General features: G+C 36.9%; 1 protein-coding gene across 6 annotated transcripts in view; it reads left to right on the top strand.

Annotated features, from left to right (window-relative positions):
• The window catches only part of BMPR1B (bone morphogenetic protein receptor type 1B), a 399,701-nt gene that overhangs the window by 157,977 nt on the left and 216,635 nt on the right, over positions 1-25,089 (top strand). The window lies entirely within an intron of this gene.

The following is a 25,089-nucleotide window of genomic DNA, read 5'->3' as shown; positions in this document are numbered from 1 at the left end:
AAAAAGTACACTGAAGTTGACCTTCCTAGTTTGGGCTAAGTTGTAAAATATAACTCTGAAATTATTTTTAAAAGTAATTTGGGTATAACTGCCCAATTTGACAAAGATTACAGTTTCTCTTGCCTCTAAATAAATATTTTTGAAATCAAAGCACATTAATTAACATAAACTTAATAGTAGAAAGAAATGACGTAAATTATAGTATAAAGGAAAATACCAATTTTCAGTTATGATTCTGCTTGATTATTTCTGTTATTTCATAGTTGTCACTGGCTTCTGTATAGGCACAGTTATACTTTCTTATCAACTCCACAAATAATAACAAAAGGGTTTTTTTATTCAAATTATTCTAGATGAAAGATACAATTCTTTAATTTTGCTCAGAACTGTGTTGAGAAAATTCTGTTAAAATTATACAAATGTGTATGTATCAGAGTGCATTAGTAAGAAAGTAAGCTCTTTATTCTTATGTGTAACTTTGTCTTAAATGGTGGATGTAGAAAGAGGGCAGTTTTATTCAGTATTATTCACAAAGAAATGCAACTTGTATCTTTTTTATTATTATTTTAAAAAAATTTAAAGGATTTTATTCACTTATTTGAGAAAGAGAGAAAGAGAGAGTGAGAGAGAGCATGAGAGGGGAGAAGGTCAGAGGGAGAAGCAGACTGCCCGTGGAACGGGGAGCCAATGCAGGACTTGATCCTGAGGCTCCAGGATCATGACCTGAGCTGAAGGCAGTCGCTTAGCCAACTGAGCCACCCAGGCATCCTGCAACTTGTATCTTTAATGTGTTTAAATTTCTTCATGAGTTTACTGTTTGCCAAGTACCAGGCTATTAAAAATATGTCCTTGCCAGTTAGTAGTATTTTAGCCTCTTCTGGATTAAGCCACTTCTGGTTGACTGATTCTGTTTGGTGTAAAATAGTATTTTATTTTCTCTTAATCCTTCCCTTGTTATGGAGTGCAGTGGCATCTACACCTGTCACAGGGAACTTGCTTCTCCTGTGACAATGATTCCATTTAGTATTCTGTCTGTCCTTGTGAGTTCTTTGCTATCAGGAGCTTGACTTGCTTTGAGTCTAGGTATGTGTCTGTTAAGGGGTGACCAGTTCTTTGTGGACTTCTGGACTCACATGTAGGTACGTACCACTAAAGCAACTCAGGGACTGAGTTCTTAATTTTATCGCTGCTCTTGACTTTTAGATTTGAAGACCTCATATAAAGCAACCCTCTATCTTATCCTAGGGCTCTGCCAGCCCACCAGCAGTGTCAGCTGGATAGTGTACCTCTCTGTAGGACCCGTGGGAAGTTCTGAATCCTTGTACGCCATGCCGAAGCCATGGATACCCAGAAGCACTCTCTGAGGTTTATGCAACTGTCACCACCCTCTTCCAAGCTGCATAAATATTCCCATGTCATGTAGGATTTACAGTCAACCTGACAGTTGGTCTTCTCCTAGGGCAACTACTTTCATACTGCTGTGCTACTAACTGTAATAAGAAGTAGATTTAAAACTAGTCCAGCATGACAGCCAAAGTTTCACAAACCAGCACTTATCCTTGCTACTTGAGACACAACTTACTCTTTTCTATATTATTCTAATAAATTTAAAAATATGCTACTTGTGATGTGGTTAATGGATTTATGACCCACTCCTAGGTCTTCCCCTGACGTTTAATGAGTATTTGAGAGGCCTTCAGCCTTCCCCAGCTGCATGAGATATGAATTTCTGGGGAAGATTATCTTACAACTAACTGATTGTTTTAACAGATACTACTTATGCACCACCAGTGTCCTCACCCAAAGGCTTAGGCCAGATAGTCTGTGGGGGTCACTTAGATATGATCTTCTTACTCTCCATCTGTCTTTCCTTCCCATACTCTCCTGTGGCCAAAAGGGGCAGCCTCCTTCCTCCTGTTTGTTGGGGACTTATTTGTATCATAGGCTGAGCCATTTCTATATTTTGATTATACTCTATGATCCTGTCATCCAGCCCTTGATATGGGAATGGAGAGTATCAATATAAATAGGTCATTTTAATGTCACCCCCAAACCATGATTAGGATCATATTATTATGCTAGGAGATACTTTGAGTCATTTTTTATCTACTATGGAAAAAGATGATGAATAAAAGTATGGTACTATTATTTTGCTCATCATAGTCTTTATTCTTTGAAAGTAATTATCTTTCAACTGTTTGCAAATATTAATGATTCTTTAAACTCTGTATTGGATTATTGTGCCACTAGTGGAAAAAGTAGGTTCTTGCAAATTTTCACTTCATTGGGCTCAGAATTTCCAGAAGAGTCTTCAAATACAATTTTATATGAGGTTTAAAAGCAGATGTGGTAGACTTATGTATCTTACAACTGGAAGTTTGTACCTTTTGACTTCCTTTACCTACTCCCAGTTCTCTGCCCCTGGCAATCACCAGTATATTTTCTGCATTTATGAGTTTGGATTTTTATAAGCCTGGGAATGTACAGCGAGTGACTGTAGTTAATAATGTTATATATTTGAAAGTTGATGAGAGAGTAGATCTTAAAAGTTCTCATGACAAGAAAAAAGTTTATAACTACCTGGTGGTCGATGTTGACTAAACTTAATTGTGCTAGTCATTTTGCAATATATACATATATTAAATCATTATGTTGTACATCTAACTAAAACATTGTATGTCAGTTATATCTCTATTAAAAAACTGAATCCTAAAACATAACAAAACTAATTCTAGTGGGTACAGTGAAAAAGGAGGGAAAAAGATGTTAATTGTATTTTCTATATTAGTTAAAAGGCATTCTGACCAATTCTAAATGTGACAATAAACTCCTCTTTCTAAAGAGCAGTTGTTTCCACTTCTTTTATAAATGTAAAATATGACCCAGAGTTTTAAAGTTTTTTTATTGCTTTTTGATTATTTTTATTGAACTGCTTATTGTCTCTTGTAAATGATTACATTAATTATATAATTAGTGCCTAGCTTCGCAACCATTTCCAGAAGAAGCCCCCAGTTTCCATTAAAGAGTTTTATGGGGGCTCCCCATGTGTCAAATTTCACATAGCCTCTTGCATTGCTTTTTATAAAGGACATGCAGGCAATGCCAAGGCCTCCCACTAATTGTTTTATGGGCTCAGTGTGGGATTTGCATCCCTGACTGGGGAAGCCCCATGTTAAAGGACTGTGGGAGTAAGGAGTTGTCAAACATACCCAGAAAGAGTACTAAAAAAAAATTCTGGTTAGCCGTACTGTTGTTGCCAAGGAGCATAAGCAGAACACAAAACATGCCAAATGCTGACTGATTTTAAACAGTGACTCCTGTTTCAGAGAATACTCACTTCATTACATTTTTGGGAGAAAAACAAATCATAAATAGCTCCATAATTAATTTTAGTGTCCATTTCAGTTTGACACTTGTAAATTATTGTTTTCTAAGTGGTAAAAAAAAATACAACTAATTATTTTTATGTGTTCTTTGAGGGAAGATAACTCATCATGGTTATCTGTGAACATTTAGTTTTGGAATACTGTGTTCAGAGTTGTGGGTTTTGTTATCTTTTTTTCTCTAAAAGGGTTAAGGAATTGTGTTTTACCCTTGTTAACCATTAATTTGCATATATCTACACTAAAAAAGTAACTTCTAAATGTTAAAGAATTGAATTTCTTTATTATTACTTGAAATTCTTACTTCTTCACCAAGCTCTGACATTCTTTTTTTTTTTTTTTTTTTTTCTCAGTCTCAAGCAATCTTCTTGGCATTCTGAACCTGTCTTTCCTCTGGAGGCTGAAACAAGATATTTTTGAAGTGCAGTATGACCTCAGAGAGTGCTGTTAGCTTGTTTAATGTTGACATGTGAACAGAATTATTAGAGCCATACTTCAATAGGTCTAGAGTAGAAATACAGTATCCTGTGGGAAGATAAATATTACCTGTCTCCTTGCAGATTGATAGTGTTAAAACTAAATGATAAATTGAGGTTTTTGTGAACTTTGAAATATCTTTTGGAAGTTGGTGAAGGGGAAGAAAAATAGAGCTCCTTTTTAGTAACCAAAATATACTCATCTTTAAAAAAAGTTTCCTATATTTCTAATAAATAATTTTAGATTAGCAATTCTTTTTGAAAACCATTTATAATTTTCCTTTGGTAAATAGGTTTCTTATATGTATCTCTAACATAGGTATTTCTTCTGTGTGTGGAGTGTGTGTATTTGATACATGCTATTCTTACTATAATATAGTAGCTATGTGTAATATATAGAGCAAACCACAAGTGAAACATTATGTATATTAAGAGCAGAATTAGTTTATTTCTGAAAACTACAGAAAGTAATTTGAGTAGTCTGTTAAATAGTCTTTTTTATTTTTAATTTTTTATTTTTTACTTTTTTAAAGATTTTACTCATTTATTTGACAGGCAGACATCACAAGTAGGCAGAGAGTCAAGCAGAGAGAGAGGGGGGAAGCAGACTTTCCGTCAAGGAGAGAGCCTGATGTGGGGCTCGATCCCAGGACCCTGGGATCATGACCTGAGCTGAAGGCAGAGTCTTTAACTACTGAGCCACCCAGATGACCCTAACAGGCTTTTTAAAATACAACTGTTATTTTTGTTTTTTCAAAGTTGATGGTCAGATTGTAAATCTAAAGCAGAGATGAACCCTTAACAGTAATTTCCTCCTCACTGTGACTCCGAGACATTTTTATCTCTACTTTAATACCTGGTTACCTTTCTATGTAAAATAATATTTCAACCCACTGTTACTTTGTGAAAAATTATTCCTTAAAACCAGATTTTTAATCTCTGGATAGCTTCTTCATATGGCTTCATATGGCTCCTTCTTTATTTTGAATAAGAATCAACCTATTATTAATGATCTATGAAACCAGCCTTACTAATACAAATGTTAAGCTACCCCTACAACTTCCTCTCATGAGCTCAGAATTGTCATTTGTTATTTAGATGTCAAATTATTCAGTCTTTTAGCCATTGCCAGCATTTCTTCTCTAGGTTGTACAAAAAGTTTTCCTTTATTTTGTGTTCCAAAAGGCCAGTTGCACAGAGGACTTGTCACTGCTTCTGTGCTGCTGTTAGATTCTTACATTCCAGTGGAATCAAATTTGTTTTGATCAAAAGTGCTCTTTCCTTGACTCCTTTTCTATTGTTCATCTCAGCTACTTATAACCATGCAAGATAGCCTTGTGTATAATACATTTTACACAGGTTTTCTTAATCAGACACTTCAGTTATAATTATTTTATCAGATATCCTCCTCTGCATTTATTGTTATGTAGTGGTAAAATTTTAAAATGAAAAAAAAAAACCTACAAAGTATGCCAACACCAGAATACATAATGATGTTCTGAGTTATTTTTAATTAATATTAGTATTTAGCATATATTTAATATTTTCTCAGTTCCAAATGCACTTTATATTTTTTATCTGAATCCTTTAGTATTTGCGTTGTTATTCCTATTTGGAGATAAGTCTTAGGAGAGTTAAGAAACTCTCCCGGGGTGCCTGGGTAGCTCAGTGGGTTCAGCCTCTGCGTTTGGCTCAGGTCATGATCCCAGGATCCTGAGATCAAGCCCACATTGGGCTCTCTGCTCGGCAGGGAGCCTGCTTCTTCCTCTCTCTCTGCCTACCTCTCTGCCTGCTTGTGATCTCTGTCAGATAAATAAAATCTTTAAGAAAAAAAAGAAAAGAAAAAAAGAGAAACTATCCCATTGTATTAGCAATGACATTGAATTAATAATCAAAAAGCTTCCAACAAATTAAAGCCCAGGTGAATTCTACCAAACAGTTAAAGAAGAGTTAATACATGTTCTTTTCAAACTATTCCAAAAAAGGGAAGAGGAAGGAAAGCTTCCAAATTCATTCTATAAGGCCAGCATTACCCTGATACTAAACCCAGATAAAGACACTAGAAAAAAACATAATTACAAGCCAATATCTCTTTGAATATAGATGCAAAAATCTTCAACAAAATATTAGCAAACTGAATCCAATAATACATTAAAAGATCATTTACCACAACCAAGTGGGATTTTTTTTCTTGGGGTGCAAGTGTGGTTCAATATTTACAAATCAAATGGCATGATACATCACATTAATAAGAAAAAGGATAGAAAACTTAAGATCATCTCAATAGATGCAGAAAAACATTTGACAAAGTACAACATCAATTAATGATAAAAACTCTAAACAGGGGTGCCTGGGTGGCTCAATCCGTTAGTTAAACCTCTGCCTTTGGCTTAGGTCATGATCCCAGGATCCTCGGATCAAGCCTCACACTGGGCTCCCTGTCCAGTGGAGAGCCTGCTTTTCCTTCTTTCTCTGTTTCTCCCTCTGCTTATGCATGTGTGCTCTCTCTCTCTGTGTCAAATAAATAAATAAAATTAAAAAAAAAAAAACCTAACCTCTCAACAAAGTTGGTTTAGAGGGAACATACCTCAACAAAATAAAATCTGTATATGAAAACGCCACAGCTGGAAATATAGTGGCAAAAAATTGAGTCTTCACCACAGCAATCAGACAAGAAAATAAATAAATAAATAAAAGGCCTCCAGGTTGGCAAGGAAGAAGTAAAACTTTCACTATGTGTAGATAACATTCTCTATATAGAAAACCTAAAGATTAAAACTATTATAACTTTTAAATGAATTCAGTAAAGGATACAAAGTTAATATACAGAAATTTGTGCAATTCTATACACTAATAAGTAGCAGAAAGAGAAATTAAGAAAATAATCCCATTTACAGTTACACCAAAAATAATAAAATACCTAGGAATAAACTTAGCCAAGGAGGTGAAACTAAAAATCACTGATGAAAGGAATCAAAGATGACAAAAAATAACTGGAAAGATATCCCATGGAATATATATTTCATGGATTGGAAGAACCAATATTGTTAAAAAGGATCATACTTCCTAAGACAGTCTATAGACTTAATGCAATCCTTATCAAAATACCAACAACATTTTTTCACAAAACTGGAACAAATAATCCTAAAATTTGTATGGAACCACAAAAGACCTCGAAAAGCTAAAGCAGCCTTGAGAAGGAAGAACAAAACTGGAGGTGTCATAATCCCAGATTTCAGGATATACTCCAAAGTTGTAGTAATCAAAACATTATGGCACTGGTATAAAAATAGGCCCATAAGTCAATGCAACACAATAGAGAGCCCAGAAATAAACTTATTCTTATATGGTCAATAAGTCTATGACAAAGGAGGTAAGAATATACAATGGAAAAAAGAGTCTCTTCAACAAATTGTATTGGGAAAACTGGAGAGCTGCATGCAAAAGAATGAAATTGGACTGCTTTCTAACACCATACATAAAAATAAACTGGGATTAAGGACTTAAATGTGAGACCTGATATCATAGAACTCCTAGAAGAAAACATAGGCAGTAATTTCTTTGACATTAGGTGTAGAAACTTTTTTCTAGACATGTCTCCTCAGGCTGGGGAAATAAGCAAAATTAAACTGTTGGGGCTAGTTGTTCCTGAAATTCTGGGTATCAGTCCTTAGTCATGTATGTTTTGCAAATATATTCTTCCAGTCTGTCTTGCCTTTTATTTTCTTAACTGTGTCTTTCAGAAAAAGGAGTTATTTAACTTGATGAGATCCAATTTAATCATTTTTAAAATTTCATGCTTTGAACTCTTGATCACCTAGGAAATCTTTTTGTACCCTAATGTTTCAAAATTATTTTCCTGTATTTTCTTCAAGAAGTTCTCCTTGGGGCCAGATAAATAAATAATTGACTTCAACCAAAAAAAAAAAACAAAAAACAAAAATAAAACAAAACCCCCCAAACCAAAAAACCTATTGGGATTATGCCAAGATTAAAACAACAACAACAGAAACAAAAAAACTTTTGTAGAGCAAAGCAAGATGTCAACAAATCAAAAAGGTAGTCTACTAAATGAGAGAAGATATTTTCAAATGATATATCTGACAATTAATATCCAAAGTATATAAAGAACCTATTCAACTCAGCACCAAAAAAATCTGTTTAAAAGGGGCGCCTGGGTGGCTCAGTGGGTTAAGCCACTGCCTTCGGCTCAGGTCATGATCCCGGGGTCCTGGGATCAAGTCCCGCATGGGGCTCTCTGCTCAGCAGGGGGCCTGCTTCCCTTCATCTCTCTCTGCCTGCCTCTCTGCCTGCTTGTGATCTCTCTCTGTCAAATAATTAAATAAAATCTTAAAAAAAAAAAAATGGGCAGAAGACCTGAATAGACATTTTTCCAAAGAAGACCTACAGATGACCAACAGACATGTGAAAAGGTGCTCATTACTAATCATCAGATAAATGCAAATCAAAACCACAATGAGATGTTACCTTCTACCTATGAAAATGGCTAAAATAAGAAAGACAAGAAATAACAAGTGTTGGTGAGGATGTGGAGAAAAATGAATCCTCATGCACTGTTGGTGGGAATGAAAACTAGTGCAACTACTATGGGAAGAAGTATGGAAGTTCCTTAGAATATTAAAAATAATAATATTATAAGATCCAATAATTCCACTACTGGGTATTTACCCAAAGAAAATGAAAACACTAATTTGAAAAGATATATTCCCCCTCTGTTTACTCCAGCATTATTTACATAGCCAAGATATGGAAGCAATCCAAGTGTTCATCCATAGATGAATGAGTAAAGAAAATCTGGTACTTAATAGACAATGGGCTGTTACTCAGCCATCAAAACGAATGAGACCCTGCCATTTGCAACAACATGAATGGACCTGGAAGATATAACGACGCGAAGTGAAATAAATCCACTTGAGAAAGATGGATACCATATTATTTCACTCACATAGAGAATATAAGAAAAAAAACCAAAAGTTATACATAAACTCTTAAATACAGAGAACTGGTGGTTGTCAAAGGGGAGGTAGGTAGGTGCATGGGTGAAGTAGAAAAAGGGGATTAAGATTATACTTATCTTGTTGAGTACTGAATGATGTGTAGAATTGTTAAATCTTTATATTGCACATCTCACCTGAAACTAATGTAACACTGTACATTAATTATGCTTCAATAAATAATCGGCTAGTATTGAAAAAAAATAATATTAAAGGGACTATTCCATAGTTACATATCAAGTAAGCAGAATTGGGATATGGATTCAATAAGTTTATGTACTCTGGAATTTTATATTTATGAAGGGAAGTATTGAAATAGAAGGGTTTGCTTAGATATTCCAATTTACCTTTTGGTAATGGGTTTCTGGTTTGCAGATACTACTCTAGGTAACCACTAATAGTACATGCACAAAAATTGTTGAATGGGTTCCAAAGACCTAAATTCAAGTTGTGGCATTTCCAGGGGATACTGATAAATGACTGAAACTTCTTGGACTTAAGTATTCCAGATAGAAAAATAATGAATTATGGGGTGCATGGGTGGCTCAGTTAGTTGCGCATCTAACTCCTGATTTCCACATGGGTCATGATCTTGGGGTCATGAAATTTAGCCCTGCATCGGGCTCCACACTCAGCAGGGAATCTGCTTGAGATTCTTTACTTCTTTCTATGCTCTAGTCCCTGTTCACACACACTGTCTCTCTCAAAAAAGTCTTTTAAAAAAGAAAAAGAAAAAGAATGAATTTAGGTGTTGGAAAAACTGGATGTCCACATGTAGAAGAATGAAACTGGACCTTATCTTATACCATACACAAAAATCAACTCAAGATGGATTAAAGACTTATAACCCTGAGACTTTAAAACTTCTAGAGGAAAACATAGGGGAAAATCTTCATAACATTAATCTTGACAGTGATTTCATGAATATGACACAAAATGCACAGGTAGCAAAAACCAAAAATAAACCAGGGAGACTACATCAAACTGAGTTTTCTGCACAGCAAAGGAAACATCAGTGGTAAAAGATAGCCTATAGAATGAGAGAAAATAAGTGTAAAGCATATATCTGATAAAAGTTAATCTCCAAAATATATAAAAACCTCTACAGCTCAATATAAAAAAACCCAAAAACTTAATAAAAAAAATGAGCTAAAGACTTGAATAGACATTTCTCTAGAGAAGACATACAAATGGCCCAAAAGCTATACGAAAAAAAAATGCTTTATGTCATTAGTCATCAGGGAAATGCAAATCAAGGAAGTGGAGAAATTGGAAGTCTTGCATACTATTGGTTGGATTGCAAAATGGTGCAGCTGCTATGGAAAACCATATGGAAGCTTCTCCAAAACTAAGAAGAGAACTACCATGTGATCCAGCCATCTGACCTCTCAATTGAAACAAGGATCTCAAAGAGATATGAGCACTCTCATATCACTCTCATATTGTAGCGCTACTCATAATTATCGAGATGTGGGAACAACCTGAATATCCATCAGCAGATGAAAAGATAAAATGTGGTTTATAGATAACACTGGAATACTATTCAGCCCTAAAAAGGAATGCAGGTCAGCAGTATGTGACACCATGGATGAACCTTGAGGAACTTATACTAAATGAATCCAGTCACAGAAAGAGGAATACTGCATGATTCCACTTGCATAGGATATCTGAAATAGTTAAATTCAGAGACTCAAAGACTGGAATGGTGGCTACCAGGGCTTGTGTAAAGGGAAGTCGGGAGTTATGTCAGCAGGCATAAAGTTTCAGGTAAGGAAAGGGAATGAGCCCTAGAGGGCTCCTGTATAATAGTGTGCCTGTAGTCAGAAATACTGTAGTATACATTTAAAATTTAAGAGGGTAGGTCTCATGTTAAGTGTTTTTACCACAATAACTTACATTAAAAAAGAAAAAGAATATGAACAAAGAGTAACACATTTAGGTTAACTATTCTTTCAGACTCAAAGCTGCTTGTTCAAATGAAATCTTTTTTCCAGAAGCTATTTTTATAGAATAGATAAAATCAGACATGTCCTTTTTAGAGAGGTAAGAATGGGAGAGGGTGTGGCTATAAAATTTCCTTGGCTGTTGGGGCATCTGGGTGCCTCAGTTGATTGAGTCTTGGATTCTTGATCTCAGCTCAGGTCTTGATCTCAAGGTGGTGAGTTCAAGCCATGCACTGGGCCCCACACTCAGCATGGAGCCTACTTAAAACAAAAATTTTCTTTGCACAAAGAAATGGAAAAATGTTCCATGCTCCTGGATTGGAAGAATAAATATTGTGAAAATGTCTATGCTACCTAAAGCAATCTACACATTTAATGCAATTCCTATCAAAGTACCATCCATCTTTTTCAAAGAAATGGAACAAATAATGCTAAAATTTATATGGAACCAGAAAAGACCTCGAATAGCCAAAGGGATATTGAAAAAAAAAGCCAACGTTGGTGGCATCACAATTCCGGACTTCAAGCTCTATTACAAAGCTGTCATCATCAAGACAGCATGGTACTGGCACAAAAACAGACACATAGATCAATGGAATAGAATAGAGAGCCCAGAAATAGACCCTCAAATCTATGGTCAACTCATCTTCGACAAAGCAGGAAAGAATGTCCAATGGAAAAAAGACAGCCTCTTCAATAAATGGTGCTGGGAAAATTGGACAGCCACATGCAGAAAAATGAAATTGGACCATTTCCTTACACCACACACAAAAATAGACTCAAAATGGATGAAGGACCTCAATGTGCGAAAGGAATCCATCAAAATCCTTGAGGAGAACACAGGCAGCAACCTCTTCGACCTCTGCCGCAGCAACATCTTCCTAGGAACAACGCAAAAGGTAAGGGAAGCAAGGGAAAAAATGAACTATTGGGATTTCATCAAGATCAAAAGCTTTTGCACAGCAAAGGAAACAGTTAACAAAATCAAAAGACAACTGACAGAATGGGAGAAGATATTTGCAAACGACATATCAGATAAAGGACTAGTGTCCAGAATCTATAAAGAACTTAGCAAACTCAACACCCAAAGAACAAATAATCCAATCAAGAAATGGGCAGAGGACATGAACAGACATTTCTGCAAAGAAGACATCCAGATGGCCAACAGACTCATGAAAAAGTGCTCCATATCACTCGGCATCAGGGAAATACAAATCAAAACCACAATGAGATATCTCCTCACACCAGTCAGAATGGCTAAAATCAACAAGTCAGGAAATGACAGATGCTGGCGAGGATGCGGAGAAAGGGGAACCCTCCTACACTGTTGGTGGGAATGCAAGCTGGTGCAGCCACTCTGGAAAACAGCATGGAGGTTCCTCAGAATGTTGAAAATAGAACTGCCCTATGACCCAGCAATTGCACTATTGGGTATTTACCCTAAAGATACAAATGTAGTGATCCAAAGGGGCACATGCACCCGAATGTTTATAGCAGCAATGTCCACAATAGCCAAACTATGGAAAGAACCTAGATGTCCATCCACAGATGAATGGATCAAGAAGATGTGGTATATATACACAATGGAATACTATGCAGCCATCAAAAGAAATGAAATCTTGCCATTTGCGACAACATGGATGGAACTAGAGCGTATCATGCTTAGCGAAATAAGTCAAGCAGAGAAAGACAACTATCATATGATCTCCCTGATATGAGGAAGTGGTGATGCAACATGGAGGCTTAAGTGGGTAGGAGAAGAATCAATGAAACAAGATGGGATTGGGAGGGAGACAAACCATAAGTGACTCTTAATCTCACAAAACAAACTGAGGGCTGCTGGGGGGAGGGGGTTTGGGAGAAGGGGGTGGGATTATGGACATTGGGGAGGGTATGTGCTTTGGTGAGTGCTGTGAAGTGTGTAAACCTGGTGATTCACAGACCTGTACCCCTGGGGATAAAAATATATGTTTATAAAAAAAAAAAAAAAAAAAAAAAAAAAGAAAGGACAAATACCCAACTTTTGTAGCAGCATGGACGGGACTGGAAGAGATTATTATGCTGAGTGAAATAAGTCAAGCAGAGAGAGTCAATTATCATATGGTTTCACTTATTTGTGGAGCATAACAAATAGCATGGAGGACATGGGGAGTTAGAGAGGAGAAGGGAGTTGGGGGAAATTGGAAGGGGAGGTGAACCATGAGAGACTATGGACTCTGAAAAACAATCTGAGGATTTTGAAGGGGTGGGGGGTGGGAGTTTGGGGTACTAGGTGGTGGGTATTATAAAGGGCACGAATTGCATGGAGCACTGGGTGTGGTGAAAAATAATGAATACTGTTATGCTGAAAATAAAAAATAAATTAAAAAAAAAATTTTCTTTGCTCTGTTTGTCCCTGCCCCAGAGCATTTGAAATGCTCTAGATTATGTGATCTTTCAGCTCAAAGATAATTTGCGTTCTAAATCTCTTTTTTTAAAAAATGATTTTATTTGTTAGGGAGACAGTGACCTTGAGAGAGCTCATGTGCACATGAGTGGTGGTAGGGGAGGGGCAGAAGGAGAGGGACAAGCAGATTCTCTGAGGATGTGGATGCAGATGCCAGGGCTGGATCCCAGAACCCTGAGATCATGACTTGAACTGAAGTCAGACGCTTAGCCTTCTTGAGCCCCCCAGATGCCTCGGATTCTAAATCTCTTTGACCATGATCTTCTGAAAGGTCTGGTTCACACTTGGACTGGGTCTTAAGAAGATAGTATGGAGCTCAAAAACATGAGGAATAAACTACTCCTGAGGGGGTTGCCATCAGTGCTCAGTTGTTACCAATTATTGAGGATCCACTTGAAGGATGTATGTCTTTGCTATCATATGTTGTTTGGGGGACTCTTTCATTGTTTGGAAGGAATTCCTCTTCCTTCTGAGAATGATTTTCCTTTTCTACCCTACCCTTGGGCTTTTAGAACACTTAGCACATCTGCATTACCCTACTGTTGGAAATGGTAGTTAACTTATTCCTTCTGGGGCAAGGAAAGAAAGTTGATTTTAAAATTACCGAAATCACTGTATCATCTGAACCATATTAGCTGATAATGTATAATGACTTTTTGTTCTTATAATTCTAGACAAAACTTACTGTACTCCTAAATCATAAAATAATAATTTTTTTTTCTTTGTGTTTTGCTGCTCAACATGAAATTTGGAGGAGGTTGGAGAAGTATAAGAGCATGCTGGGGGACCTGTGCCTCTTCTGTCTTAATTGGGAATAGGGGCATTTCGTGGCATTTTGCTTCTTTTCATGGTAAACATATTCTTGTTTTTCATGCCCTAATCTCTCAGAACAGGGCCTGTAAAACAGGACAGAAGCTAAAGTCTGAGATACAGAATCACAGTGTGTCCCAGACTTGGTTGTGGGGTGGACTATTTGGCTGCCTCCTCAGTGTTCATTGGCTACTTCTCCAGACAGCCGATGGTTTCCTTCTGAGCATCCACGAATTTCCAGGAAAGCTGACTCCACTTCCTATAGTAGTTTCAATCAAGATAATCAGAGCATTTCATCCTTCTGGCTCTAGTGATGTATATAGTTTGGGCATGTGACCTAAGCCAGTTTAATTGAAGTGAATCATAGAGTTGTGGTTGGGTATTTTTGAACAACAGTGCTGTCTTTCTTGGTGATCTTGAGCAGGGGGAGTATTTAGCCTTAGTAATTGTTGCCCTCTGTTTTGGAATAATGAGCTAAAATGGTAGCCTGGAGAAATGGGCGATTGGTTATTTTTTGGAACCATTGGATCAAGCCTGACTTGAAGATTATACTACTTCTTAATTTTTTTCAGTTATGGGAGCAAGTTTCCTTTATGTATAAGTTAGTTTGAATAAATCATTGCCAGTACATGAGTTTTGCTTGACATATCAAAGCCTTTGGTAGTTTTACCTGGACCTTCCTAATTTAGTTTACTTTCTTAGAACTAAAATCTCCTGCCTGCTTAGACCTTATATTCCTAACCTATTAAATGAAGAGTTACTAATAAAAATAATAATAAATGAAGAGTTATATTGGGCAATACAAACTATCTATTGGATAACTACTTCTCTCTGCTTCTAAGAAGTGTAACTCATGTCTGTTGTATGAGAAATCCGTTGACCTCTCTCTTTCTATTTAGCAAGATTTATCCCACTACCATCCGGACTTTAGGAATGTGGATCTTCTAATACCATACACACAACAGCATAAATGGCACACTTTTAGTCAGTTTCACAGTCTATTACCTCTTTCTCTTTTCACCCCAGAAACAATTTTTTAGAGGTACAAGTTTTGAGAAAGAGATGGACATAAGACTGATTATTTTCTTAACCAATTTTCCCATTAAAACTAATAATTAAGAAGTAACATATGTCTATAGGAAAGCTAATAATGATGCCAAAGATAAGTAGTTGGTCTCAGTGTAAATGAGTTAATTTTGTGGTTGTTTTTTAAATAATATGTTGGCTTCCTGACACCATTAGCCAACTCTCAGTTGTCAGTAGTTAAAAATAATTATTTGAGAATAGTATCACAGATCAGTTCAAATCTTTGACCTAGTATTAGAGATAAAACTCTGAGCAGATGCCTTGAAGGTATGCTAAGTCCATGTCAAGTTCACATTTAAGGATAAGGACAGAAGTGCTTCAAAACATAGGCATGGTACTGGGGAGATTTTAATAGGAGTTTGTATATTCATAAGGACGTTAAGCATCGATTCAAAACGATATGCTAAATAGCCAATTAGATTTTTCAAGCTGAATGGGTGCTGATGGTGGTGGTGGGAAATAACTTTTATTGGATCATGCCAAGCAGGGACAGGCAGCAATCAGGGCTTTATGAGAATTCAGTGAAGGGTCATTTGCAGCAATTCAGTTTCATGCAGCAAAGATTATCTGCAAGGCACAAATTTCTTTTTCTTCGTTTCTTTTTTAAACGACAGCTTTGATATGTGTGATTCAATGATGAATGACTTTGTGAAATACTATTTGTAAAAAAATAAGTGTGCTCCCCCAGATTGCACTGTGGGACATTTAATGCTCTTTTACCCCCCCCCCCCACCAAACAGATGTTTTACAGATTTTGCAAATTTTCTATCAAACTTTTCTTGATCTACTCCACAAAGAAAAATTAAATTATTATATTGAGGTCTTACTTATATTGCTCTAATTTTTCTCTTTTACTTGCTAGTGGAAATTTAGCAACAAGTTTTCATGCATTCTGAAGTTTACTTAAATTCAAGATATTTAAATTTTATAATTTTTATTTAAGGCCAACCATAATATTAACCTAGAGGAGTTTGCCCTGGAGTTCAGATGCATCTACCATTTTGAATGGATGCTCCGGGACCTGTCTTATTTTGTTTCTCTCAAGAACACCTTGTTAAATTTGGTGATCATGTCCAAAGTCAGCAATGCATGCTGAGTTTCATGAGTTATTTGGCTATACATTGGGTTGCAATTTTTTTTTAAAGCTGTCACTATTTTCACTGAATCTTATGGTGTTATATTGATTTATAGTTTGTGTGTGTGTGTATGTGTGTGTTGTGGCTGCATTTGCTTCTTGCAGTTAAAGAAATAGTTTAAAATAGTACCTTTGAATGGTGTTCATAAGGTGAAAATCTAGTAGATAAAATTCAGAAAACAGATGACTTCAAATTAACTTATGTGTTGGCTTTTAAAAAACATGTTTAATTTAAAGTATTTCATTTTATTTTCAGACTTAAAAGGGTAATTTTCCCTGTGGTAGAATAATAGGAGTTATTTATAAAAAGAAATTTCCTCCAAAAAACATATCAAAGATGTCCATGGGGGAGCCAAAACCACCACCAGCTCCACATGGCTTTCTGTCTCCTGATAAACTCTCTTTGCTGGAAAAACTCCTACCTGAGAGGAAGGAAGTAGAAGAGACTGATGAAATGGACCAGGTAGAACTGGTGGACTTTGATCCAAATCAGGAAAGACGGCGCCATTACAATGGGGAAGCATATGAGGATGATGAACATCATCCCAGGGGTGGTGTTCAGTGTCAGACCTCTTAATGGGGCCAGTGAATAACACTGCTGGCATTTTATGTGCAGTAGTGAATGAGTGAAGGACTATAATCATAGCTCACTACTTGCTATTGTTTTTGTTTTAATATTCAACTATAGTAGTGTTTTAAAAGTTAAATGAAGAATAAACTCAAATATAAAAGCTCAAAAAAAAAAAAGAAATTTCCTGTCTCAGAGTTGACTTAATATTTACTTCTTTGCTTGAAAGTTATTTGCATGTAACCCATTCATTTAAAGTTCTTCAGTTTCACTGACAATAACTGGTAATCTTGGATGGTCTGCACCCAATCAACCCAAGTCACAGGCTTCATACACACAAAAAAGGACAATAAAAGCTTTAGTGGACAGAGGAGTTTATTTATTTCTTGGGGGGTCATTGATGAATTAATTTGCCTGCAAATCTGCATTAGTATTTGCCATTAAATTCAGCAAATAGTGACAGTGTTACTAGGACAGATCATTAGGTGCCTCTGTATAAGAAAAAGTTGCGAAACATTTCTTGTTTCTCAGGGAGCCAGGGGTTTACTAGTGACATTACACAAAAGATGTATTTAGAGACTACACAAGATACAGGCATTCTGTGAGAGCTCCTGGAATGGCTGGCTCAGAGGTGGATGGGGAAAAATAAAATCATTATAAAGGACCTGATGTTTGAGATTATTTCTGAAACATCAAGCAGCCTTTTTGGTGTGAGGAGATGGGGTGTAGGGGCATTCAGTTGGCAGAAATGGCAGGAGTAAAGATAGGGAGGTAAGACAATGGGAAAAGGTAGAGAAGTGGTTTCAGAATAGTAAGCCTTAAATAGGTTGCGCGTGAAGAAAACTGCCGTGTCATGGGTCTTAAATGCCAGCTGTTAGAATTCTACTTAGGAAGAGCTGGAATGCATCCGGAAGTTGCTCAGATAGTAAAAGACCTGACCGAGAGTGCCTTGTGGCAGAAGTAACGGAAAAAAAGACACAACTTCCTGGCACGTTGACTGTGTGCAATCCATTGTATTTGGCAACTATTTATATATTGAGGATGAGGGAGACTGGCATTAAGGGTACCTCCTAAATTGTGAGGCTGTGTGTCTCAGGAATGTTGGTTATTTTATTAACAGATATTGGGAAGTCAGAAGAAGTTGCTGTTTGTGGAGAGAAAAAGGAGGAATTAAATAAAATGGACTTCAGATGTGCTTTGTTTCCATAGCCTTTAGCAGGAAAATGTCTCATCTGTTGACAACGTGGCACCTGTGTGTGTGTGTGTATACATATATATATTTGCAAGTCATTCATTGTAATTGTTATGTGAAGTTATTTTTAAAATTTCTTAGATTTTGAGTTAATCTGCAAAAACCTGTATTATGCAAGATGGAAGACGGATTATGTTTTAATCTTGGTAAAAACAGTTCAAAAAGTTGAGATCACAATCTAGTTTCTGATTGATTCTTCCGAGCCAACAGTGGGTGGGTTTACCTCTTGTTGTGTTGTCAAGTAAATGAAAAGAAAGGCCTGAATTACTTTCTAGAATTCCCTGGAAAGGACAAGAAGAAATATTGTTTGGGTAGATGCTGTGTAAATAAATAGCTGACTATCTTTTCTTTTCTTTTTTTTTTTTTTTTTTGCCTTGGATGTTATAACATGTTTAGGAAGTTGTGTAAAAGCAGGTCTTTATTTTTGCTTTTTGTTCTTTGGTTCATACCAGATATATCACCTGCTTATGTCTTTTTAAGAATTTTTATGTACCAGTATTCTTTGAAAATGGTAACATGCAATTCTTTAATTTTTATAAGCCCCTATAATTTATTAAACTAGTTAATGAGTGATACAAGGAGATAGTAGAACTCATAATAAATTTTCCCTGTACAGTAATTAGTATTTAATCATAATCAATTGAACAGCGAATTGATGTATCTTTACTAAGTCACACAAATTCTATGGTATAAGCTAGTTTGATATTATATTTGTATTTTATAAGGTTTATACTTGTGTTTTCCAAGTATTTTAGATAGGGTTAAAGATTTTATTTATTCTCTTTAGATTAATAAAAAGGATTTGCAACAACTCATTGTATAGTTTTTATAACACATTCACTTAAAACAAACCAAAGCCAGTGCTGAAGCTTGCCTAGGACAATGGTTCAACAGATTCCTAAATGCTTTACTACAGTGAGTGTCCCAGAGTACTAATTTTACTTCCCATGGAAGTTTCAGTTATAGTCAAAGCCGTCATTAAACATTTATTTAGTATTGCTTTGGTAGTACTGTGGCATATTTAAGAAACCTGGACAGGGTGACATGCAGTAGAGAAAAGCAAATTAGAAACAGTGGGAAGGTTGAATATGTGCCAGGAGCTACGCTAGAATGTTTCCTCTGTTCTCACATCGTTTGTTCCTCGATAACTTCCATATCACTTTGTTATCATCTCACTGCTGAAACTGTCTTGGCAAAGGTCACAAATTAGCTCTTTTCCACAAAATCTGTTGGCCTCTTTTCAGTACTTTTGCTGTGTCTCAGGGTAATTTGACACAGAGGTGTTCCTTTCTCAGAACTGTTCTCTGCACTCTTCCTCACCCTCTTCTTTCCCCCAGGCTGCTCCTCAGTTTCTTTTGCAGGTTTCTCCACTTTCTCTCTTTCCCCTGTGGATGCTCTCAGGAGTTTAGTCTGGGGCGTCCTTCTCTGACTCTCTCCTGGTTCATTGCATCCAGTTTCATGACTTCATTGAGCAGTCCTGGAATACTGATCACTCTCATGGCTAGTTTCCCCCAACGGGTCTCTCCTCTCCATACCAGACCCACTTGCGTGATTTCTACACATCTCCACTTGGAATGTAAACAGAATCTCCAAGTTTGACATGCCCCAGGTTCTAAACCAAACACATCTTCCCTTCCCCTACCAAACTGGCTTCTCTTTCCGTGTTCTCTATATTAGTAAACGTCATCATTATTCTCATTTGCTAAAACTAGAAACAGGAATTGTCCCTGATTTATCTTGACTGCTGTTTGTTTTCTCTCGACCCTGTTTTTAAATCCTGCTAGTGCTTTCTCCTGGATACTTCTCAAGTATGTTCACCATTCTTTTTTTTTAAGATTTTATTTATTTATTTTAGAGAGAGAGAGAGAGGGAGAGTGTGGGTGTGCATGTGGTGGATTGGGGGAAGAGCAGAGGGAGAGGGAGAGAATCCTAAGCCGGTTGTGCTCAGCGCAGAGCCAGATGGTGGGGGACCCCGGGGGTTCCATCCCAAGACCCTGGGATCATTACCTGAAATATTACTCCTGAAATCAGATGTTGGGCGCTTAACTGACTGAGCCTCCCAGTTGTGGCAAGTATGTTCCCTATTCTTTGTTTTGATTACTACAACCTTAGTTTAGGACCTGAATCACCATATGATCTCTTAACTGGTCTCCCTGCAACCAATTTTAATCTTTCCATTCTAGGCTCTCTTTATGGTCAATCATTTTTTTTTTAAAGATTTTATTTATTTACTTGACAGACATCACAAGTAGGCAGAGAGCCAGGCAGAGAGAGGGGGAAGCAGGCTCCCCGCTGAGCAGAGAGCCTGATGCGGGGCTCGATCCCAGGACCCTAGGACCATGACCTGGGCGAAGGCAGAGGCTTTAACCTACTTAGCCACCCAGGTGCCTCCCCCCCCCTTTTTTTTTTTAAGATTTTATTTATTTGTCAGAGAGAGAGAGGGTGAGAGAGTGAGCACAGGCAGACAGAATGGCAGGGCAAGCAGAAGCAGAGGGAGAAGCAGGCTCCCTGCCGAGCAAGGAGCCCGATGTGGGACTCGATCCCAGGACGCTGGGATCATGACCTGAGCTGAAGCTTTGCCGAAATTCATTTATTTAAATGTTTCCTCAGAATAAAGTGCAAAATCCTTAGGATGGTATATGAGAATTTTGAATACATGCTACTGCGTATATCCTCAGATATTCTCTTTCTTTGCATGTTTTGTGATTAATGTCCAATGGTCTTTAAAACCTAGCTGAAGTTTCCGTAAATCAGAGCTCGGCCCTTTTCCCTGCTCTGCTAGGTGAACTCTGTCACTTCTTTGTGTTCCTGGGATTCCCTGTGTTGAACCCTAAGGCAACGAATTGCAATAATTTGTTTTCTCATTCTTTTTTATTTTACTTTCAGTGTTTATGGATAAGACTATGACATTTTTCTGATGTGCTTTTACTTATAAGCTTACTTATAAGTATTTAGCATATAGGTAGTATACAGTGGGAATGTTGAATTAATTAATGAGTAACCAAACTAAGATCAACAAAACCTACATTCTGTTCTCGTGGGTCACTATACATGAGACGATTTACAAGTACCAATAATTTTAAAAAGCCATCAACAAACAATAACAATATGGTGTGTGAACTATTAAAATTCATGTTTTCAAGTAGGAAGTGATTAAATGGTAATATCTTAAGGGATTGTCTCTTGAGGATATATAATAGAATTACAGAGAAATTTTCATGGCATTTAATTGTGTTTCTTTGAAATGAAGTCTTACTGTAACACTTAAGGCACTCGGAGTACTTTAAAAAACATTTTTATTGATCTTTAAAACTTTACCCTGTCTTTTGTTTTGTCAGTTTTACGAGGACTCAACAAAAGTGAGCAGGATGTATTAAATTTCTGGACATCTATTTGGCTAGCTAGGAGGCATGAGACTCATTGCATGTGGGTTTTTTTTTTTCCCCCTTTCTGAAATTACTACAGTTTCTATTATCTAATAAGATTGTACACGATTCTGGCCTCTGGCTTTATACTTTACAATTAATTCACTAATTACAAGAAATATAATTTTTTTTCCTCTGAAACAATTTAAGAGGACATAGTAGATTTTTAAGAACTCGGGCCTTTTACTTTTATGAAGATTCTAAAAAGCCATTGTGACATAGTTTGCCTCATAATAATGGAGCAAACTGTTGTTGAAAAAAATTAGTGACCCCTTGTGACTTTTAAAGTTATAAATGACTGCATGTCAGAGACTTTTATATTGCTTGGAAGAGTCAACACTGTGAATATTAACTCTGTGATTGCAAGGGCAGGTTCTGTTTAATTTGTGTTTGAATCATGTTTCTTGGGATCCTAGAATTCTGAAGGCTGTCTAAAGAGCTGTGTGGAGAAGCTGAGGAATAGCTGGGTAGGCTGTTGGGGAAGCTTGGTGGCCCTTTCCTGAATCTTCCACACTTCTGTCACATCAGGTGCTTTGATCTGTTACCTATTAGAGTATTTTTTTTTCCCAAAGATTTTAATTTATTTATTTGACAGAGAGAAAGATCACAGTAGGCAGAGAGGCAAGCAGAGAGAGAGGGGGATGCAGGCTCCCTGCTGAGCAGAGAGCCCGATGCGGTGCTTGATCCCAGGACTCTGAGATCATGACCTGAGCTGAAGGCAGAGGCTTAACCTACTGAGCCACCCAGGCTCCCCTGTTAGAGTATTTTTAAAAGGATATTATTTAAGGGAGAAAATATTTCTAAAATACCTTGAACACCATTGGTTCACTTGAGGCAGATGTTCAAGGAAGTCACCTTGTTGACAATTGAGAAAATCCACGAAAATAAAAAATGTACAGCATTTTTTTCTCTAACTTCTCTTCCCATGTGTTACCTGTAGTGCCCATTCTCAAAGACATTGGGGGAAGGCTTTACATGTAGAAGAGCTAGACGAGCAGAGTGTTCTGGCTCATCTGTTTTCCATCAAAGACTTTCAGTCACCACATGGTATTTCCATTGTGTGGTCATTAGAACCTGTGAACCAGGCCTGACTCGGTTTGGGGGGAAGTGTGAGGTGGAAATTTGGGGGATGGTGGGAAAGAGAATTGTAATGGTTCTTAAGAGCAGGGACAGGGTTGCTGATCTTGCCAGTGTCATGGTGTTCACATCATAATGCTGAGTACTTTCATGCCAGGAAACTGGAGGATCAGCTCAGAGTTTTATAGATTTTGGCCAAAGTCTTTTCCAAGGGAAAAGTAAATGTTTAAAGGTGTTGACCATTGACCTAACTTACTCTTTCGTTCTTTTGGTCCCTTATTTCTCTCCCCTGCCCCAAAGAGGGTTATCCTAGGTGCGAAATCCAGGTCACTACCATAGTAACCACACAAACAGAGCACAAAGGAGTGCTGTTTGCTTTAATTTTGTGGTGGGAGAAGGAAAATTACGCATGGAGGTGCTTATAGGTGGCAGAGACAATGGTAGGAAACCATGTCTGTAGGAGATGTCTGTAGGGCTGGAATGGATTTTGTCCGTAAAACAATCCGTGTCATAAAGAAGCAGAATCTAGGGAGTAACTGCATCTTTTTAAACACTTTAAAAAATTGGCAGTGTTGACTCAAAACGCTATTTAAAAACTTACAAAATGACATTTTTGGGGGAAACTGTAACTGTCAATTTGAAAAATGGGATTCTTTTCAGCCGAGCTTGTAAAAATATCCATTGCCATATGTGAAGCAGGTTAGGGCAGTTTGTCATAAACAGATGAGTTTGTCAAATACATAACACACCCTGTTTTGGGGCCACAGAGGAGAAATTCCAGGGCCATCAATAAAGAAACAGTGTGCATTTTTACAACACATTTTACAGATAAGTAGACATTTTATTAATACTTGTCTTAGGAGGAAGAAACAGTAGTTTAAGAACAGAGATTAATTAGACCCGGGGCAAAAAACATTATCATGTTATCATGATAACATGATAGGAAGTTATCATGATTTGTTGGACTTGTTTAGGGTTGGGGTTCTTAGCAAGTGGTTGATGGGAACATCACTTATAAGGGTCTGACTCATCCTTTCTTCTGCTGATGATCATACAAAGAGCATTAGCTCCCATAGTGAAAACCTCACTTGGCTCAAACTATTATAGTAGCTACAGTAGCTTCATTTCTAGTTATAAAAGCAGTATGTGTGCACAATTAGAATTGTGTTTAGTTCTACATCCCAAAGATAAATGAACACTTTGGTGTATCTTTTTTCTTTCTTTTTGTATGAGTGTGCATATTATATATAAAAAAGTTTATATGATGCATTTTTATGTAATGCATATGTGTATGTGTGTGTGTGTGTGTGTGTGTGTATATATATAAACTGGAATCAGACTATACAAATGGTTTTGTAACTGCATTTTTATTTCATCCATTTACCAATTCTTCATTGTGTACCTGAAATAATCTGGGGATTTTCTTTCTTTCTTTCTTTATTTAAAGATTTTATTTATTTATTTGACAGAGATCACAAGTAGACATATGTGGGGGTTGGGGGAAAGCAGGCTTCCCGCTGAGCAGAGAGCCCGAGGCAGGACTCAATTCCAGGACCCTGGGATCATGACCTGAGCCAAAGGCAGAGGCTTAACCCATTGTGCCACCCAGGTGCTCCGATCTGGGGATTTTCTATCTTGTTATATATGCCATGAAATCATGACATTTAGTGACTTAATATTCCATTATATCATAATTTATATAATTATCTCCTTGTTGGACATCATTATTGGGTTTTTTTTTTTTTGCTATTATAAATGCTATTAAGTCTTTATCTTTTTAGCTCTCTTTGTTTCAATATATCTGATTATTTCCTGAAGAAAAAGGCCAAGAAAGGTAGTTGTATTTTAATAATCCTCAGCTTAGGGGCACCTGGGTGACTCAGTTGGTTAAACATCTGCCTTCAGCATAGGTCATGATCCCAGGGTCCTGATATGGTGTCTCACATTAGGTTCCTTGCTCAGTGGGGAGTCTGCTTATCCCTCTCTCTCTCTCCCTCTGCCTCTCCCCCTGCTCATGCACACTCTCTCTCTCCCTCTCCTCCTCTCTCTCAATAAATAAAATCTTTAAAAAAATCCTCAATTTAGTGACACTGTATTTGAGGAAAATTTGATGAACGTAAACTTCTATAGAGCCCAAACAATAGGATATTGAGGAGAACCTATAAGACATAAGTCACTGTGACTGCCTTTTCAGTAATCCAGCATTCTGGGTGGATTTTAAATGGCCTAGACTTCACTTCAGTGTGGGTATACCAAAGTTCTAATATGGTGCAGTTACCAATGTATAGCAGATGTTTGTTATGACAGATAATGTCATTGTAAACTAAGTTATTCATTTCTCATTTCTGTTCCCAGAGATATCTGAGACAATCTCAGTACCCAATACTTATGCATAAAACAGCTTTTAGAGCTTCAGATCTTATACACTTCTGGGTCATTGATGCTATAAAAACATTCCACTGTGCCAGGATCC

This window comes from Mustela nivalis, assembly GCF_964662115.1.
Source record: "Mustela nivalis genome assembly, chromosome: 4".
NCBI lineage: Eukaryota > Metazoa > Chordata > Mammalia > Carnivora > Mustelidae > Mustela > Mustela nivalis.
This window is presented reverse-complemented; position numbering and strand designations above follow the sequence as displayed.